Source organism: Kogia breviceps, chromosome 10, assembly GCF_026419965.1.
Source record: "Kogia breviceps isolate mKogBre1 chromosome 10, mKogBre1 haplotype 1, whole genome shotgun sequence".
NCBI lineage: Eukaryota > Metazoa > Chordata > Mammalia > Artiodactyla > Physeteridae > Kogia > Kogia breviceps.
Window position 1 is genome coordinate 94,172,104 of NC_081319.1, and position 16,905 is coordinate 94,189,008.

The 16,905-nt window shown below is 36.6% G+C and overlaps 1 long non-coding RNA gene across 1 annotated transcript; it reads right to left on the reverse strand.

Annotated features, from left to right (window-relative positions):
* Positions 1-4,514: 4,514 nt before the first annotated feature.
* Positions 4,515-10,674, reverse strand: LOC131763235 (uncharacterized). The gene is made up of 3 exons (XR_010835153.1): positions 10,609-10,674; positions 10,382-10,522; positions 4,515-4,976 (listed from the first exon to the last, which is right to left on the reverse strand). It is a non-coding gene; the product is annotated as an uncharacterized lncRNA (long non-coding RNA).
* Between the last annotated feature and the right edge of the window lie 6,231 nt (positions 10,675-16,905).

Sequence of the window (16,905 nt, forward strand, 5' to 3'; positions counted from 1 at the left end):
TCCTTTGTCATAGATTAGTTGACCATAGGTGCGTGGGTTTACCTCTGGGCTTTCTATCTTGTTCCATTGATCTATGTTTCTGTTTTTGTGCCAGTACCATATTGTCTTGATTACTGTAGCTTTGTAGTATAGTCTGAAGTCAGGGAGTATGATTCCTCCAGCTCCATTTTTTACCCTCAAGGTTGCTTTGGCTATTCGGGGTCTTTTGTGTCTCCATACAAATTTTAAGATTTTTTTTGTTCTAGTTCCTTAAAAACTGCCATTGGTAATTTGATGGGGATTGCATTGAATCTGTAGATTGCTTTGGGTAGTATAGTCATTTTCACAATATTGATTCTTCCAGTCCAAGAACATGGTATATCTCTCCATCTGTTTGTATCATCTTTAATTTCTTTCATCAGTGTCTTATAGTTTTCTGCATACAGGTCTTTTGTCTCCCTAGGTAGGTTTATTCCTAGGTATTTTATTCTTTTTGTTGCAATGGTAAATGGGAGTATTTCCTTAATTTCTCTTTCAGATTTTTCATCATTAGTGTATAGGAATGCAAGAGATTTCTGTGCATCAATTTTGTATCCTCAACTTTACCAAATTCATTGATTAGCTCTAGTAGTTTTCTGGTAGCATCTTTAGGATTCTCTAAGTATAGTATCATGTCATCTGCAAACAGTGACAGTATTACTTCTTCTTTTCCAATTTGTATTCTTTTATTTCTTTTTCTTCTTGGACTGCTGTGGCTAGGACTTCCAAAACTATGTTGAATAATAGTGGTGAGAGTGGACATCCTTGTCTTGTTCCTGATCTTAGAGGAAATGCTTTCAGTTTTTCACCATTGAGAATGATGTTTGCTGTGGGTTTGTAGTATATGGCCTTTATTATGTTGAGGTAGATTCCCTCTATGCCCACTTTCTGGAGAGTTTTTATCATAAATGGGTGTTGAATTTTGTCAAAAGCTTTTTCTGCATCTATTGAGATGATCGTATGGTTTTTATTCTTCAGTTTGTTAATATGGTGTATCACATTGATTGATTTGCATATATTGAAGAATGCTTACATCCCTGGGATAAATCCCACTTGATCATGGTGTATGATCCTTTTAATGTGTTGTTGGATTCTGTTTGCTAGTATTTTGTTGAGGACTTTTGCATCTATATTCATCAGTGATACTGGTCTGTAATTTTCTTTTTTGGTAGTATCTTTGTCTGGTTTTGGTATCAGGGTGATGGTGGCCTCATAGAATGAGTTTGGGAGTGTTCCTGCCTCTGCATTTTTTTGGAAAGAGTTTGAGAATCATGGGTGTTAGCTCTTCTGTAAAAGTTCGATAGAATTCACCTGTGAAGCCATCTGGTCCTGGACTTTTGTCTGCTGGAAGATTTTTTTTTTTTTTTTTTTTTTTTTGTGGTATGCGGGCCTCTCACTGTTGTGGCCTCTCCCGTTGCGGAGCACAGGCTCCGGACGCGCAGGCCTATCGGCCATGGCTCATGGGCTTAGTTGCTCCGCGGCATGTGGGATCTTCCCGGACCAGGGCACGAACCCGTGTCTCCTGCATCGGCAGGCGGATTCTCAACCACTGCGCCACCAGGGAAGCCCATGCTGGAAGATTTTTAATCACAGTTTTAATTTCATTTCTTGTGATTGGTCTGTTCATATTTTCTATTTCTTCCTGGTTCAGTCTTGGAAGGTTATACCTTTCTAAGAATTTGTCCATTTCTTCCAGGTTGTCCATTTTATTGGCATAGAGTTGCTTGTAGTGGTCTCTTAGGATGCTTTGTATTTCTGCAGTGTCTGTTGTAACTTCTTTTTCGTTTCTAATTTTATTGATTTGAGTCCTCTCCCCCTTTTTCTTGATGAGTCTGGCTAATGGTTTACCAATTTTGTTTATTTTCTCAAAGAACCAGCTTTTAGTTTTATTGATCTTTGCTATTGTTTTATTTGTTTCTATTTCATTTATTTCTGCTCTGATCTTGATGATTTCTTTCCTCTGCTAACTTTGAGTTTTGTTTGTTCTTCTTAGTTCCTTTAGGTGTAAGGTTAGATTGTTTATTTGAGATTTTTCTTGTTTCTTGAGGTAGGCTTGTATAGCTATAAACTTCCCTCTTAGAAGTGCTTTTGTTTCATCCCATAGGTTTTGGATCATCGTGTTTTCATTGTTATTTGTCTCTAAGTATTTTTTGATTTCCTCTTTGATTTCTTCAGTGATCTCTTGGTTATTTAGTAACGTATTGTTTAGCCTCCATGTGTTTGTGTTTTTTATGTTTTTTTTTCCCTGTAATTCATTTCTAATCTCATAGCGTTGTGGTCAGAAAAGATGCTTGATATGATGTCAATTTTCTTAAATTTACTGAGGCTTGATTTGTGACCCAAGATGTGATCTATCCTGGAGACTGTTCCATGCGCACTTGAGAAGAAAGTGTAATCTGCTGTTTTTGGATGGAATGTCCTATAAATATCAATTAAATCTATCTGGTCTATTGTGTCATTTAAAGCTTCTGTTTCCTTATTCATTTTCATTTTGGATGATCTCTCCATTGGTGTAAGTGAGGTGTTAAAGTCCCGCACTATTATTGTGTTACTGTTGATTTCCTCTTTTACAGTTGTTAGCAGTTGCCTTATGTATTGAGGTGCTCCTATGTTAGGTGCATATATATTTATAATTGTTATTTCTTCTTCTTGGATTGATCCCTTGATCATTATGTAGTGTCTCTTGTAACATTCTTTATTTTAAGGTCTATTTTATCTGATATGAGTATTGCTACTCCAGCTTTCTTTTGATTTCCATTTGCATGGAATATCTTTTTCCATCCCCTCACTTTCAGTCTGTATGTGTCCCTAGGTCTGAAGTGGGTCTCTTGTAGACAGCATATATATTGGTCTTGTTTTTGTATCCATTCAGCAAGCCTTTGTCTTTTGGTTGGAGCAGTTAATCCATTCACGTTTAAGGTAATTATCAATATGTATGTTCCTATGACCATTTTCTTAATTGTTTTGTGTTCGTTTTTGTAGGTCCTTTTCTTCTCTTGTGTTTCCCACTTAGAGAAGTTCCTTTAGCATTTTTTGTAGAGCTGGTTTGGTGGTGCTGAATTCTCCTAGCTTTTGCTTGTCTGTAAAGCTTTTGATTTCTCCATCTACTCTGAACGAGAGCCTTTCTGGATAGAGTAATCTTGGTTGTAGGTTCTTCCCTTTCATAACTTTAAGTATATCATGCCACTCCCTTCTGGCCTGTAGAGTTTCTGCTGAGAAATCAGCTGTTAACCTTATGGGAGTTCCCTTGTATGTTATTTGTCATTCTTCCCTTGCTGCTTTCAATAATTTTTCTTTGTCTTTAATTTTTGCCAACTTGATCACTATGTGTCTCGGCGTGTTTCTCCTTAGGTTTATCCTGTATGGGACTCTCTGCGCTTCCTGGACTTGGGTGGCTATTTCCTTTCCCATGTTAGGGAACTTTTCAACTATAATCTCTTCAAATATTTTCTCTGGTTCTTTCTCTCTATACTCTCCTTCTGGGACCCCTATAATGCGAATGTTGTTGTGTTTAATGTTGTCCCAGAGGTCTCTTAGGCTGTCTTCATTTCTTTTCATTCTTTTTTCTTTTTCTGTTCCACAGCAGTGAATTCCACCATTCTGTCTTCCAGGTCACTTATCCATTCTTCTGCCTCAGTTATTCTGCTATTGATTCCTTGTAGTGTAGTTTTCATTTAAGTTATTGTATTGTTTATCTTTGTTTGTTTGTTCTTTAATTCTTCTAGGTCTTTGTTAAACATTTCTTGCATCTTCTCGATCTTTGCCTCCATTCTTTTTCCAAGGTCCTGGATCATCTTCACTACCATTATTCTGAATTCTTTTCCTGGAAGGTTGCCTATCTCGACTTCATTTAGTTGCTTTTCTGGGATTTTATCTTATTCTTTCATCTGGTACATAGCCCTCTGCCTTTTCATCTTGTCTATCTTTCTGTGAATGTGGTTTTTGTTCCACAGGCTGCAGGATTGTTGTTTTTCTTGCTTCTGCTGTCTGCTCTTTGGTGGATGAGGCTATCTAAGAGGCTTGTGTAAGTTTCCTGATGGGAGGGACTGGTGGTGGGTAGAGCTGACTGTTGCTCTGGTGGGCAGAGCTCAGTAAAACTTTAATCCGCTTGACTGCTGATGGGTGGGGCTGGGTTCCCTCCCTGTTGGTTGTTTGGCCTGAGGCAATGCAACACTGGAGCCTACCTGGGTTCTTTGGTGAGGCCAATGACAGACTCCAGGAGGGCTCATGCCAAGGAACACCCCCCAGAACCTCCACCGTCAGTGTCCTCATCCCCACGGTGAGCCACAGCCACCCTCCGCCTCTGCAGGAGACCCTCCAACACTAGCAGGTAAGTCTGTCTCAGTCTCCCCTGGGGTCACTGCTCCTTCCCCTGGGTCCCCATGCACACACTACTTTGTGTGTGCCCTCCAAGAGTGGAGTTTCTGTTTACCTCAGTCCTGTCGAAGTCCTGCAACCAAATCCCACTAGGCTTCAAAGTCTGATTCTCTAAGAATTCCTCCTCCCGTTGACGGACACCCAGGTTGGGAAGCCTGATGTGGGGCTCAGAATCTTCACTCCAGTGGGTGGACTTCTGTGGTATAAGTGTTCTCCAGTCTGTGAGTCACCCACCCAGCAGTTATGGGATTTGATTTTACTGTGATTGCGCCCCTCCTACCATCTCATTGTGGCTTCTCTTTTGTCTTTGGATGTGGGGTACCCTTTCTGCTGAGCTCCAGTGTCCTCCTGTCGATGATTGTCCAACAGCTAGCCGTGACTCGGGCGTTCTCACAAGAGGGAGTGAGAGCACGTCCTTCTACTCCACCATCTTGGTTCTGTGTCAGCTGTTGAAGACTTTTAATCAGGGAGATAAACCTGGTCATATTTGTCTTTTATAAATATCTCTCTGGTAGTCGTGTGGAAGATGGGGTGGAGAGGTGTCAAATTGGAGACTGGGACTCCAGTTGGGAGGCCATAGTCTAGAAAAGATGAAGAGAACCTTGAATCAAGTCACTAGTGATGGGGCTATCAAGGAAGGGGGGCATTGGAGTGAAATTAAGGAAGGCCAATTTGCTAAATTTGGTGACTGAATGGGTCTGGGGAGACAGAGAGAGAAGCGTCACATAGTTTCTGACTTGGATGCCTGAGTGAATGGACTGTGATGCCCTTCATGGAAATGAGAGACGGCAGAAGGAAGTGCAAGATGGAGGAAGGGAGGAGCAGTAAGGTGTGTGTGAGATAGCCAAGGGGTACTGGCTGTTGAGTATATTGTGTCTGTAAAGATACAGATTGAGGAGTCATAACCATTTACAGGTAGTCCTTGGAGTGACGACTAGATGGAAACTCTATAAAATGAAAAGAAAACCATGGACAAAGACCAGGGAAATACTGAAGACAAAAAGACAGAAGAATAGCTAGTGAGGTGGAAAGGAAACTAGGATTGAGTGCCAGGAAAGATTTTCCATAAAAAAGGACTCTACCTGGTGTCAAAATCATAAATAAAGGAGGGTGAAAACTGTAGTGAGCATTTTTCTTTTTTGACCATCCTACCTTATTTTCCCTCTTTTGATAAGAGCACCTCTATTTCCTCTTACTGAATAACCCTTCTCTCAACATGTGCAGCTGTGGTAGAACTTTCAGGGCATTCTGCTCTGTCATTCTAAGCCATGGGATTTGTGTGTGACCTAAGCTCATCAAATTGGACGTGCTGACCTGGGACTTGGAAACTTGAACCAAGTGATCCAGGAGAGATCCCTGATAAGATGGTTGATTAGCTCTTGCTACCTACACATTTTTCTTTAATTTCAGAGACTGTGATATCCTTCTAGTAATTCCTCTGACGTGTAAGTTAGCAAGTGCTGGTTTATGATCCTTCTAACTAAAGAACCTTAATTGGATTCAGCCATTAAGAGGGCACTGATGGCTTTACGTGAGTAGTTTCTTGAGGTGAAGGGTGAAAGGCTGATTGAAGAGGGAATGGAAGGTGAGGAAGTAGACATAGTAATTGTATACTAATCTTCTGGGAGTTTATTTTGGAAGAGAAGGTGTTTGGGAAATAGCTAATAATTTTAAGCCATGTTTGAAGCTGCATTTTGCTAAGATAACTGAAAAGAGAGTTCCTAAAAATCAGGCAGCTATGAATCTGTGGTTTTAGTGTTGATTTCTCTAATTTTTAGTGATATTTAGCTTATCAACATATTTCAACTGTTCTTATTAGTAATAGTGACAAACCCACACCTGATGGCAAATTGTTTTTTAAAGTGTACTTTAGAATAAAGGTTTGTCTGATCTGATACATTGATAGAAAACAATTTGAAAAAAAAAAGTATAACCACTGCCATAGGTTTCATCTGAAAAGATGTCCAATGCACCAAATAAAAGAGTAAATTTTAAGATAATTTGATTTCTAACTTTTAGAAATACACATAAAATAAGGCATCTTTTCCTTCTCTAGCCAAACTTGGAGTGGCTATATGTTTTTCTGCCCTCCAGTGGTTGTCAAAGAGCATTAAGAAATTTATCATCTGTTTTAAAATATTGTATAAGAATACATTTTCTTCAAAACAGACTTTATTTTAGGAATTCAAAGTGATTTATAAATGTGTCAGCATTTACTAGAGGCACATGCTATTCTTGAAAATGGGTGGACTCATAAGGCAACATCAATCTCAGCGTAAACTGACTTCAGACAACCAGTAGGTGGAGGAATTTCCAAAGCTAAGAACCACCGCACTCCCCAAACCTGCCTTCAGAATCTGAGAATCTTAAAAGTCATCCTTTTATCCTAACAGAAACCAAGGACTGTTGACTGGCTTCACGTTATGTATGTTGACTAGCTTTGAGTTACATATACATATAGAGCCCAGGAAATTCCAGTAAAAGGAAAGACTATTTTAGGTTAGGATTAGATTTTACTTGTGAAATATGAGCATTGGGGGTGAGGTGAAAGCTTTTTAGGCATGGACAGCATGAGATAAAAAGCTGAAAATAAGTAGGGTGTAAGAAGAAAATAATTATGACATAAGGGAGAAAAGAGGCCAGAAAGAGAGAGCCCTGGTGAGATGTTGGAAAGTGTTAGGATTTGCAGAAAGGTCAAGGAAGGAGGCTGAGTTTGGCTTTGGTCCAGTCAGCAATGGAAAACTGCTAAGGAAGACAAAGAACAAATATTTTAAGCTATTGGTAAGGTGTTGGTACATCATAATGAACGTGAAAAGAATTGATTTGCCTCTGTCGGCTGCTCCTTTATTTAACAACACCGGAAGCAACCAATCCAGGGGGAAAAGCCACGGAACCTTTTGAGCACCCAGGTCAATTTAGTCCTCATCTTCCTAACTCAGATTCTTCCCTTGGAATTTCCTCCTTGACCTTGGCACATCCTACCACGCTTCTTCCTGAGCTCCCTCCAAGACCCCATTATTATTTACTTTATTTACATGATTTTTTCTTATCATTATGATAAAGAGGGGTCCCCTGCCAGGCCAGTCTGGAGTTGTAACATGTAGGACATTAACTGAAACTTCAAATCAACTTCATCCAGTGCCCACTCTGTTCTTGGCCCCCCTCACTCTTGCGGTCAAAAGAATGAAAAATTCCACAATTCTGCTGGTTTCTTCTCCATTTTCTCTCTTATCATAGAGTTTTGCTGACCTGTATACTCTTTTCTAAATTTAATACCCTGGCTCAATTTATTCTCACTAGCTAACCATGAAAACGTACCTGCTTTTTATACACTAGGCTGCCCCACTCCCACCCCATCAGTTCCGTGCATAAATAGGCCGTATCATGTTTTTGCCTATCGGACTGGTAACATTACTAAGACTGATGGTACCCAGTGTTGATGAGGTATGGAGAAACAGGTTCACTCAGTTTGTGGAAGTGTAAGTCTGCACAACTTTTTAAAAGGACAATTTGGCAGCATCCATCAACATTAAAAAATATCAGACGTGTGACTCTTTAATCCCCCTTTTAGGAATCTACCTTATAGACATAAGAGCACTAGGGTAAAAAGATGCAAGTCAAGCATATTTCCTGTAGGATTATTTATAAAAGTAAAACAATAAAAAGAAATGAGCTAGTCATCAAAAATTAAAAGATTAGAAAGTAGAATGATAGTATAACTTGTCAACAAATCCAATAACTAGTTCTTTGAAGAAAAAATGATACATAAAATTCTGGCAACGTTAATTAAGAAAAAAGAAGAAATTACAGCTATAGGACATTAAGAATGGGAAAGAACATATAATTTATAATACTGAAACAATTAAAAAAATAAACAGGGCTTTCCTGGTGGCGCAGTGGTTGAGAGTCCACCTGCCGATGCAGGGGACACAGGTTCATGCCCCAGTCTGGGAAGATCCCACATGCCGCGGAGCGGCTGGGCCCGTGAGCCATGGCCGCTGAGCCTGTGCGTCCGGAGCCTGTGCTCCGCAACGGGAGAGGCCACAACAGTGAGAGGCCCGCATACCGCAAAGAAAAAAATAAATAAAAATAAAAATAAACAGAACACAATGTTCAATTTCATTCCAACAAATTTGAAAAACCAAAAGAAATGGATTATTTCCTAGAAAAGATAGATTGCCAAAATTAACTCAAGAATATCCAGTAAGAGAACCTCAGTCCTACAACCTCAAGGAATTGAATTCTACTAATAACCTGAATGAGCCTGGAAGAGGACCCCAGGCCTTAGATAAACACTAGGTGAGAACACAGACTGACTGGCATCTTGATTTGATTTCGGTCTGTGAGACCCTGACCAGAGCACTCAAATACATCATGCTCAGACTTCAGACTGCATAAACTAGAGATAGTAATGGCCATTGTTTGTAGTAATGTGCTATGCAGCAATAAAAACTAACACATACACATAAAGAGTTTTTCTGAGAGTTATATTTTCAGTGTGAATTACACCCTTCATTATAAACTTTGTTCTGTTTAATATATTTACTTTGAATTTTATTATATATATTATTAGTACTGTGACTCCTGCTTTCTTGTTGTTTGCATTTATTTAATATCCCTTTGCCCATCCTTTTAACTGTAATATTTTGAGATGCTTTGTTTTAGATCTGGCTTTTTAAAACAGTGTATATAATTGTTGAATCAAGTTTTTCTATTCTCATGATATAATTTATCACATTTATACCTATTTTTATACTATCTTTGGTCTATTTTTTCTCTTGCTCTAATTTTACTATTTCATTCTCCCTTTTATTTTCTGTACTTTGTATATAATAATTTTTTTTTTTGCTCATCTGAGACAGCGTTTATTGGCTCCTTATATAATTATTTTTTGTGTTTTCTCTTTTCTAGTGTTTTAGAAAGTATGCATTTATATTTAAAATAATTTTTAAGAAATTGAAAAGAAAACGTAAGTTTCTCTAAAGAATTCTTCAAACTATAATTTTGCTCAAAGCAGGGACCATGACTCTTGCCCCTTGTATCCTTAGTGCCAATTACATAGTACCAATTACATACTTAAAAAATGTTTAATTTGCTGAATTGAAATCACTAGGTTCTAAACACTTGTGCTGTTAGATTTTACCACTCTTTCTGTAAAATAAACATTTTAAAATATCATTTGATTTTGCCAGACTATGTTTTTCAAATTGATTATAAAACATTTTCTTCATGTACACTCTTTTGAAACAAAAACCTATAATCTGAATCAGATAAAATAAATTGATGAAAAGGTAATTCTCTTCTTTTGAATAATTTTTTAAATTATTGGATGTTTAGTAATCACTAAGAATTATGAGAAATTTAATAACCAAATGCTCATGTTTACTCTGACAAATTCAAACAATAAGAAGAATCGAAAGTGGAAAGATTCTTTCCTCCAACCCCATTCTCTGAATATAGCCTTTGTTGCCATCTTAGTGTGCATCTTTCTATATTTTTCTCTGCTATAATGATGATGAAAATAATAGTAACTAAAGCTTCTATGACCTATACTGTGTGCTATATTTACTCCCTAAAACAACCTAACAGGTACTATTATTATCATAGCTATATTAAAGATGAACAAACCAAAGTGTAAAGAAGTTGTGATTTTTTAAGTGATAAAACTAGGATCCACACTCTCAACCACTAAATTATACTAAACTCTCATCAAATATATATTTACATCTTTATATACAAATATAGTTCTTTTAATTACATACTTTAATAAAAATGTTCTTACAATCTGTTTTTCTGTTACATGCTCATTTTACTTAATGTACTCTGCACATCTTTCAAACTCTTTAAAGGTATTTCTAATGACTGAATCAGTAAATCAGGGGTTTCTGGATAGCATATTAGTTTTGGTAGACTAGCCTTCTCTGATAACTAAATCCAAATATGTAACAGTTTCATCACAAGGTAATTTTATTTCCCATGTAACTACCTAAAGCAGGTCAGGTCAGTGAGTGGCTGTCTTCCATGTTGTAACTCAGGGACCCAGGCTCCTTCTAACTTGTTATTCTTGCATAACAAGAGCATATTGTCATCTGCATGATTGAGGCTGGTTGCCACATCCAGGATCTGGCTGGTGGAAGGGAAAGGAAACATGAGAAAATATGCTCTCTTAAAAGACTAAGTCCTGAAGTGGGATTTACATTACTTAATACTTACATTCCCTCAAGGAGCATCTAGTCACATGGCCAACAGACTGCAGTGGAGACTGGGAAATGCAGCCTAGTAAGGAAAGAAGAATAGATCTTGGTGGACTACTAGTGACTCTGCCACAGGCAGTTTTGTTGTATATTTGTTTAATCATATTTGAAAAACATTTTAACACACTGATCTCATTTTAAAAGAATTACATGTCTTTAAAGGTGTCACAGGCATTTGTCAAATGGGCACATCTCCGGTTTGTGGCCTATCCAGAATGAAAACTGTATCTTCTGATTCCCCGCCAAAGTTCTTTCTGATTAATGCAAGACCTATTTTACTTTTTTGAAGAGTTAATGAAGTGTGAGCTTTTTCCCCCTGAAGATAAATTTTATTGGAAATTGTCTGGTAGATGAAGAGAGACTTATTTCTGTAAACTAGAGTATGGAATTAATTTAATTTGAGAAAATAGTTGTCTAGCCAGTTGGCAGAAACAGCCTGCAGAATGTAGACGATATTGTTGGTGTAATTATTTTAGATGCTAATAAAGAACATTTTGATAACTCTCTAGAGAACCAGATTTTAGTTGTTAATGATGGGACATCACTCCCTGAATTCCACATCCACTGAATGGGCTTATATTAAAATATTCTTTTTATTCAGACAATTACACACGACCTGTGAATGAGCATATAGTAAAATATTGACCATTTAATCAGGTAATTTGGATGGGTAATTTGGATACCTGAGGTTTTCAAATACTATTTCTTTTTCAATAGGCATATACAATTAATTTCTTTTTGCCTAAGTTAAATATAAAAATCTGTTTTGATTTGCCATTGCAGTCAGAGCTAAAGAAGTGAGATTCATAATGGTGGAGGAAACTCCTGTTTTTTTTTTTTTTTTTTTTTTTTAATCCAACTTTTCTCTATCCCAGGATATGGAGAATATATACAACTTACAACTCCTTTAAATATCCTATCGCCATAAACTTATATCATTTTCCTGAAGACATATACAATACATGGTTCTTGTACAATATTTCTCTGGGCCTCTACACATCTTTTAGTAATGCTACAGGATGATGTCTTTAAATATCCACAAAGGATCACAGATTTTATCATGTTTGATTGCAGAAGGCAATTGCTCCCCCTGGAACTGACTGTCTGCATCTGCCTAACTCTGATATTTTCTCTATAGCTTTTAAGCTGAAGAGGAATACCTGAAGCACGAGGTGTCATAATATCAGCTGCACGCAGGGAAGGCTGCTGGGGAACATGTGTCATTAGCTCATCCCTGCCAGGAATGTGTACCATTCATTATATGTGGGCATGATTATGCCCTATAGGGACCATGAGCAGGAAAGTACAGTCTTCCCAAACAGATCTCATCTTACCAAACAAACCTACAGAACTGTTATGTTCATAGGAAGACTTCCTATTATAAGTTTCTTGGCTTATGAGTTGAAATGAGGCCATAGTTATTATTAAAAATAACAAAAAATTTTTAAACGTGTACCTTCTGATTAGTTTCTAAGATGAATTACTGACACCATGGAAAATTACTAATTGAATTTTAATGAAAAAAACCCTTGTGATATTGGTGAATGAAATTTAATAATTAGTATCATTGTTTAGTAAGTGTGGTCAATGATGTAGTTCTTTCATCTGGATCTTCTTTTCAGCATGAAGTATCATTTTTTAACTATGATGATCCTAAAAAGCAAGATATTAAAATAAAAGTTGACTTAGAACTCAAATATTCAAAGTTGTAGTTTTAAGCAAAAATGATCTTTAAATATAAGTACCTTGTACTGGAGGGAAACCTGAAAAAAATTCTCTACCAACAGGCAAACATTATCCTTCATTAGTTACATATTCTTTGCCACGTTATAGACAGTACAGGAACAAAAAACATTTGCAGAAATATGGATGAATTATCAAGGGCTAATCTGAGTTGGTTTATTTTTCACTTGTAGCACAGATATAAGCTTCATCATACACAGAAACATTAAAATGGTTAAACTTGCAAAAGAAATCTGTGAAAGACTATAAAATCAGCTTTTCTCAGCTGAGGCAATTGAAGTCTTTAAAATTATATCTATATCTCAAGTGGTGCAGAAAGTGCCAATGGTTTAAAATAATTCTTTTGAAATGAACATGTTTAATGAAAGTCATTTTAAAAAATATTATACTTTTGAAATGATTCTTAAGGATTTGGTATCAGACATAATGAAAAGACTCCAGACCCATATCCAACCACCTATTCTCCATTCCCAATTAAGTGTCACAAAGATGCCCTGAGCTAAACATGTTCAAGACTGAACCATGGTTCCCTCCAGATCCTGGTTCTATTTCACTGTTTCCTATCACAGGAAAGAGCTGATTTTACATCTATGATGAAAGGTATGAGGAGGCTATGACTGAAACTAGAAATGAAGATGAGGAAAATATGGTATGTGTGGGCAATGCGCATTAATTTTAGCCATGTTGAATGAAGTTGGGACAGGCAGGGTGAAATACTCTGTGGACACTTTGAGTTAAGAATCTGGGAAGGGACTTCCCTGGTGGCACAGTGGTTAAGAATCCACCTGCCAATGCAGGGGACACAGGTTTGAGCCCTGGTCCTGGAAGATTCCACATGCTGCAGAGCAACTAAGCCCATGCACCACAACTACTGAGCCGCGTGCCACAACTACTGAAGCCCATGCACCTACAGCCCATGCTCCACAAGAATAGAAGCCACTGCAACGAAGAGTAGACCCTGCTCACCGAAACTAGAGAAAGCCCGTGAGCAGCAACAAAGACCTAATGCAGCCCAAAATTAAAAAAAATTCTTGGGAGATGGATTTGAGTTGGAGAGTCATCTAGATAGAGGTGATAGATGAAGTTAAGGGAGAGGAATGAGCATTTGAGATGGGGGGGAAGGTAGAAGGGACAAGAGTCAGAGAAGTCTATTGTGTATCACAAAATCAAAGGAAGTTTAATGAGAAACAAGAAGCATCAAGAATCTCAATGGTGGAAAAAAAAAAAAAGAATCTCAATGGATGAGGAATGAGATAAAGCCACTGGATTTAATGACCTTTGAGAGTTTCTGAAACTTGGTGAGACTAGAAGCCGTATTACAAGAGTGATAAAAAGGTGTGTGTGTGTGTGTGTGTGTGTGTGTGTGTGTGTGCACGCGCGTGCATGCTCATGCACTCTACTCCTTGCTCTATCTCTAACCGGCCGCTTGTCTTTACACAAGTTAATGTCACTGGACCTCAGCTTTTTATCTTTAAAACGAGGGGATTCTCTTGATAAACACGTCTAGATTCTAGGAAGCTGAGGTAGATATTTTCAATGAATGAAAGAGTAAATAAAACTAAGTGTATTTCCTACCAGTTCTAGAAATAATTTTCATAGATAAGGAGAAGTGGTTAGTACTGACTACTCACTTCAAGACATCTTGCTGTGAAAGCAAGTCTATCAGTAATAGATTAGCTAATGGAGACAGTATTATCAAGGAAAAGGTTTTCAAGGCAATGAGGACTCTTTTGGATTATTTCATCATTTTGATCATATAAAATGATACTTTGTATTATTACAAAGTAAAGAGAGATAGGAGACACTTGGCATTTAATTTTTCTGACATATTTTTGTTTTGACTTTTTGGGAATGTGTACAACATGCAATTCTGCAAAGTATGGATTTCTCACTCCTTTGACAATATTTATTAGGTCATAGCATTGGTAACACTGGGATTCAACAAAGTAAAAGAAAAAACATACTGGAAATGCAGTGTTGTCTTTGGTAATTGTTTTCCTATACATTGCCAAAGGTTTTGTTTTTGTTTTTCTTTTTCTTTTTCAATAAATCCAACCTACTCAAAAAGCCAGTAGGTGATTTAAGGCATCAAGGCTGGTAAAATAATTCTGTGAACCTCAAATACAGATTTTCAATATGTTCCATGAAGTATATTGAAAGGCTGATGCCAAGTACAAAGCTGGTTGAGAGATTCCAAGAATTTTGAGTGAACTTATTTCTCATTATAAAATTATTACTATGTAATAGGTATATAGTAGTTTTTAAAAGTCTTTTCTTGCCACTTAAATCTTTTTCCTACAGAAATTTATAAATTTATTCTAAAAGTTATTTATATTATATATTTAATTATATAGTATATATAATACTCTTACATTTACATTTATAAACTACATTTATTTTCTGGGATGTTTATATTAACAAAGATCAGTGAAGGGGATTTTCTCAGTGAAGAGGCCTTGAATTATAAAACTGGATTCTAATTGTCACTGCTTGCAGATGACATGATATTCTATGTAGAGAACCCTAAAGCCTCCACACAAAAACTACTACAACTAATAATAAATTCAGCAAGGTAATAGTATAGAAGATTAATAAGAAATCTGTTGCATTTCTTTACACTAATAATGAAATATCAGAAAGAGAAGGTAAAAAAAATTCCTGTTTAAAATCATGTAAAAAAAAGTACCTAGGAATAAACTTAACCAAGGAGGTGAAAGACCTATATGCTGAAAACTATAAAACACTGACAAAAGAAACTGAAGAAGATTCAAAGAAATGGAAAGATAATTTGTGTTTTTGGATTAAAAGAATTAATATTGTTAAAATGACAATACTACGTAAAGCAATCTACAGATTTAATGCAATCCCTATCAAAATACCCACAACATTTTTCATGTAACTAGAACACATAATCTTAAAATTTATATGGAAGCCCAAAAGACCCAGAATTGCCAAAGCAATCCTGGGAAAAAAGAACAGAGCTGGAGGTATAATACTTCCAGACTTCAGATTATACTACAAAGTTACAGTAATAAAAACAGCATGGTAGAAGATATCTAATGGTTAAATTTTCCATTTGTATTTTATTTTCTTGAATACTTTTTTCATAGCTGTCTAAGAAGATTTAAAAATCACTGCACTCTGGTCAAAAAAATAATAAATTTATCTTATAAAAAAAACAGCATAGTATTGGCATAAAAACAGACATAGAGATCAACGGGACAGAATAGAGAGCCCAGAAATAAACTCATACACCTACCGTCAATTAATCTATGACAAAGGAGACAAGAATATACAATGGAAAAAAGTCTCTACAACAAGTGGTGTGGGGAAAGCTGGACAGCTACATGTAAATCAATGAAACTAGAACATTCCCTCACACCATACACAAAAACTCAAAATGGTTTAAAGACCTAAATATAAGACATGACACCACTAAACTCCTAGAAGAAAACATAGGCAAAACATTCTTTGACGTAAATTGTAACAATATTTTCTTAGATTGATCTCCCAAGGCAAAAGAAATAAAAGCAAAAATAAACAAATGGAACCTAATCAAACTTAAAAGCTTTTGCACAGCAAAGAAACCTTCAGCAAACAAAAAGACCTATGGAATGGGAGAAAATATTTGCAAATGATGCAAACTGCAAGGAGTTAATATCCAAAGTATACAAACAGCTCATACAACTCAATATCAATGCCCCCCCCACAACCCAGTCAAAAAATGGGCAGAAGACGTAAATAGACATTTCTCCAAAGAAGACATACATATGGCCAACAGAGATGTGAAAAAATGCTCAACATTTCTAACTATTAGAGAAATGAAAATCAAAACCACAATGTGGTATCACCTCACACCAGTCAGAATGGCTATCATCAAAAAGTCTACAAACAATAAATGCTGGAGAGGGTGTGGAGAAAAGGGAATCCTCCTACACTGTTGGTGGGAATGTAAATTGATGCAGACACTATGGAGTACAGTATGGAGGTTCCTTAAAAAACTAAAAATAGAACTACCATATGATCCAGCAATCCCTCTCCTGAGTATATAACCAGAAAAAACAAAAACTCTAATTTGTAAAGATACACGCACCCCAATGTTCATAGCAGCACTATTTACAATAGCCAAGACATGGAAACAAACCAAGTGCCCATCAATAGACGATTAGCTTAAGAAGATGTGGTATATATATACAATGGAACACTACTCAGCCATAAAGAAATGAAATATTGCCATTTGCAGCAACATGGATAGACCTAGAGAATATTATGCTTAGTGAAATAAGTCAGATAAAGACAAATACTATGTATCACTTATATGTACAAATAACAAAAATGAATAAAACTTAAAAATAAAAAATAATACAAATGAATCTAGTGATATATGCAAACCACAAACAGATTCACAGACATAGAAAACTTACGGTTACCAAAGGCGAGAGTGCAGGGGAGGGATAAATTAGAAGTATGGGATTAACAGATACAAACTACTATACATAAAATAGATAAGCAA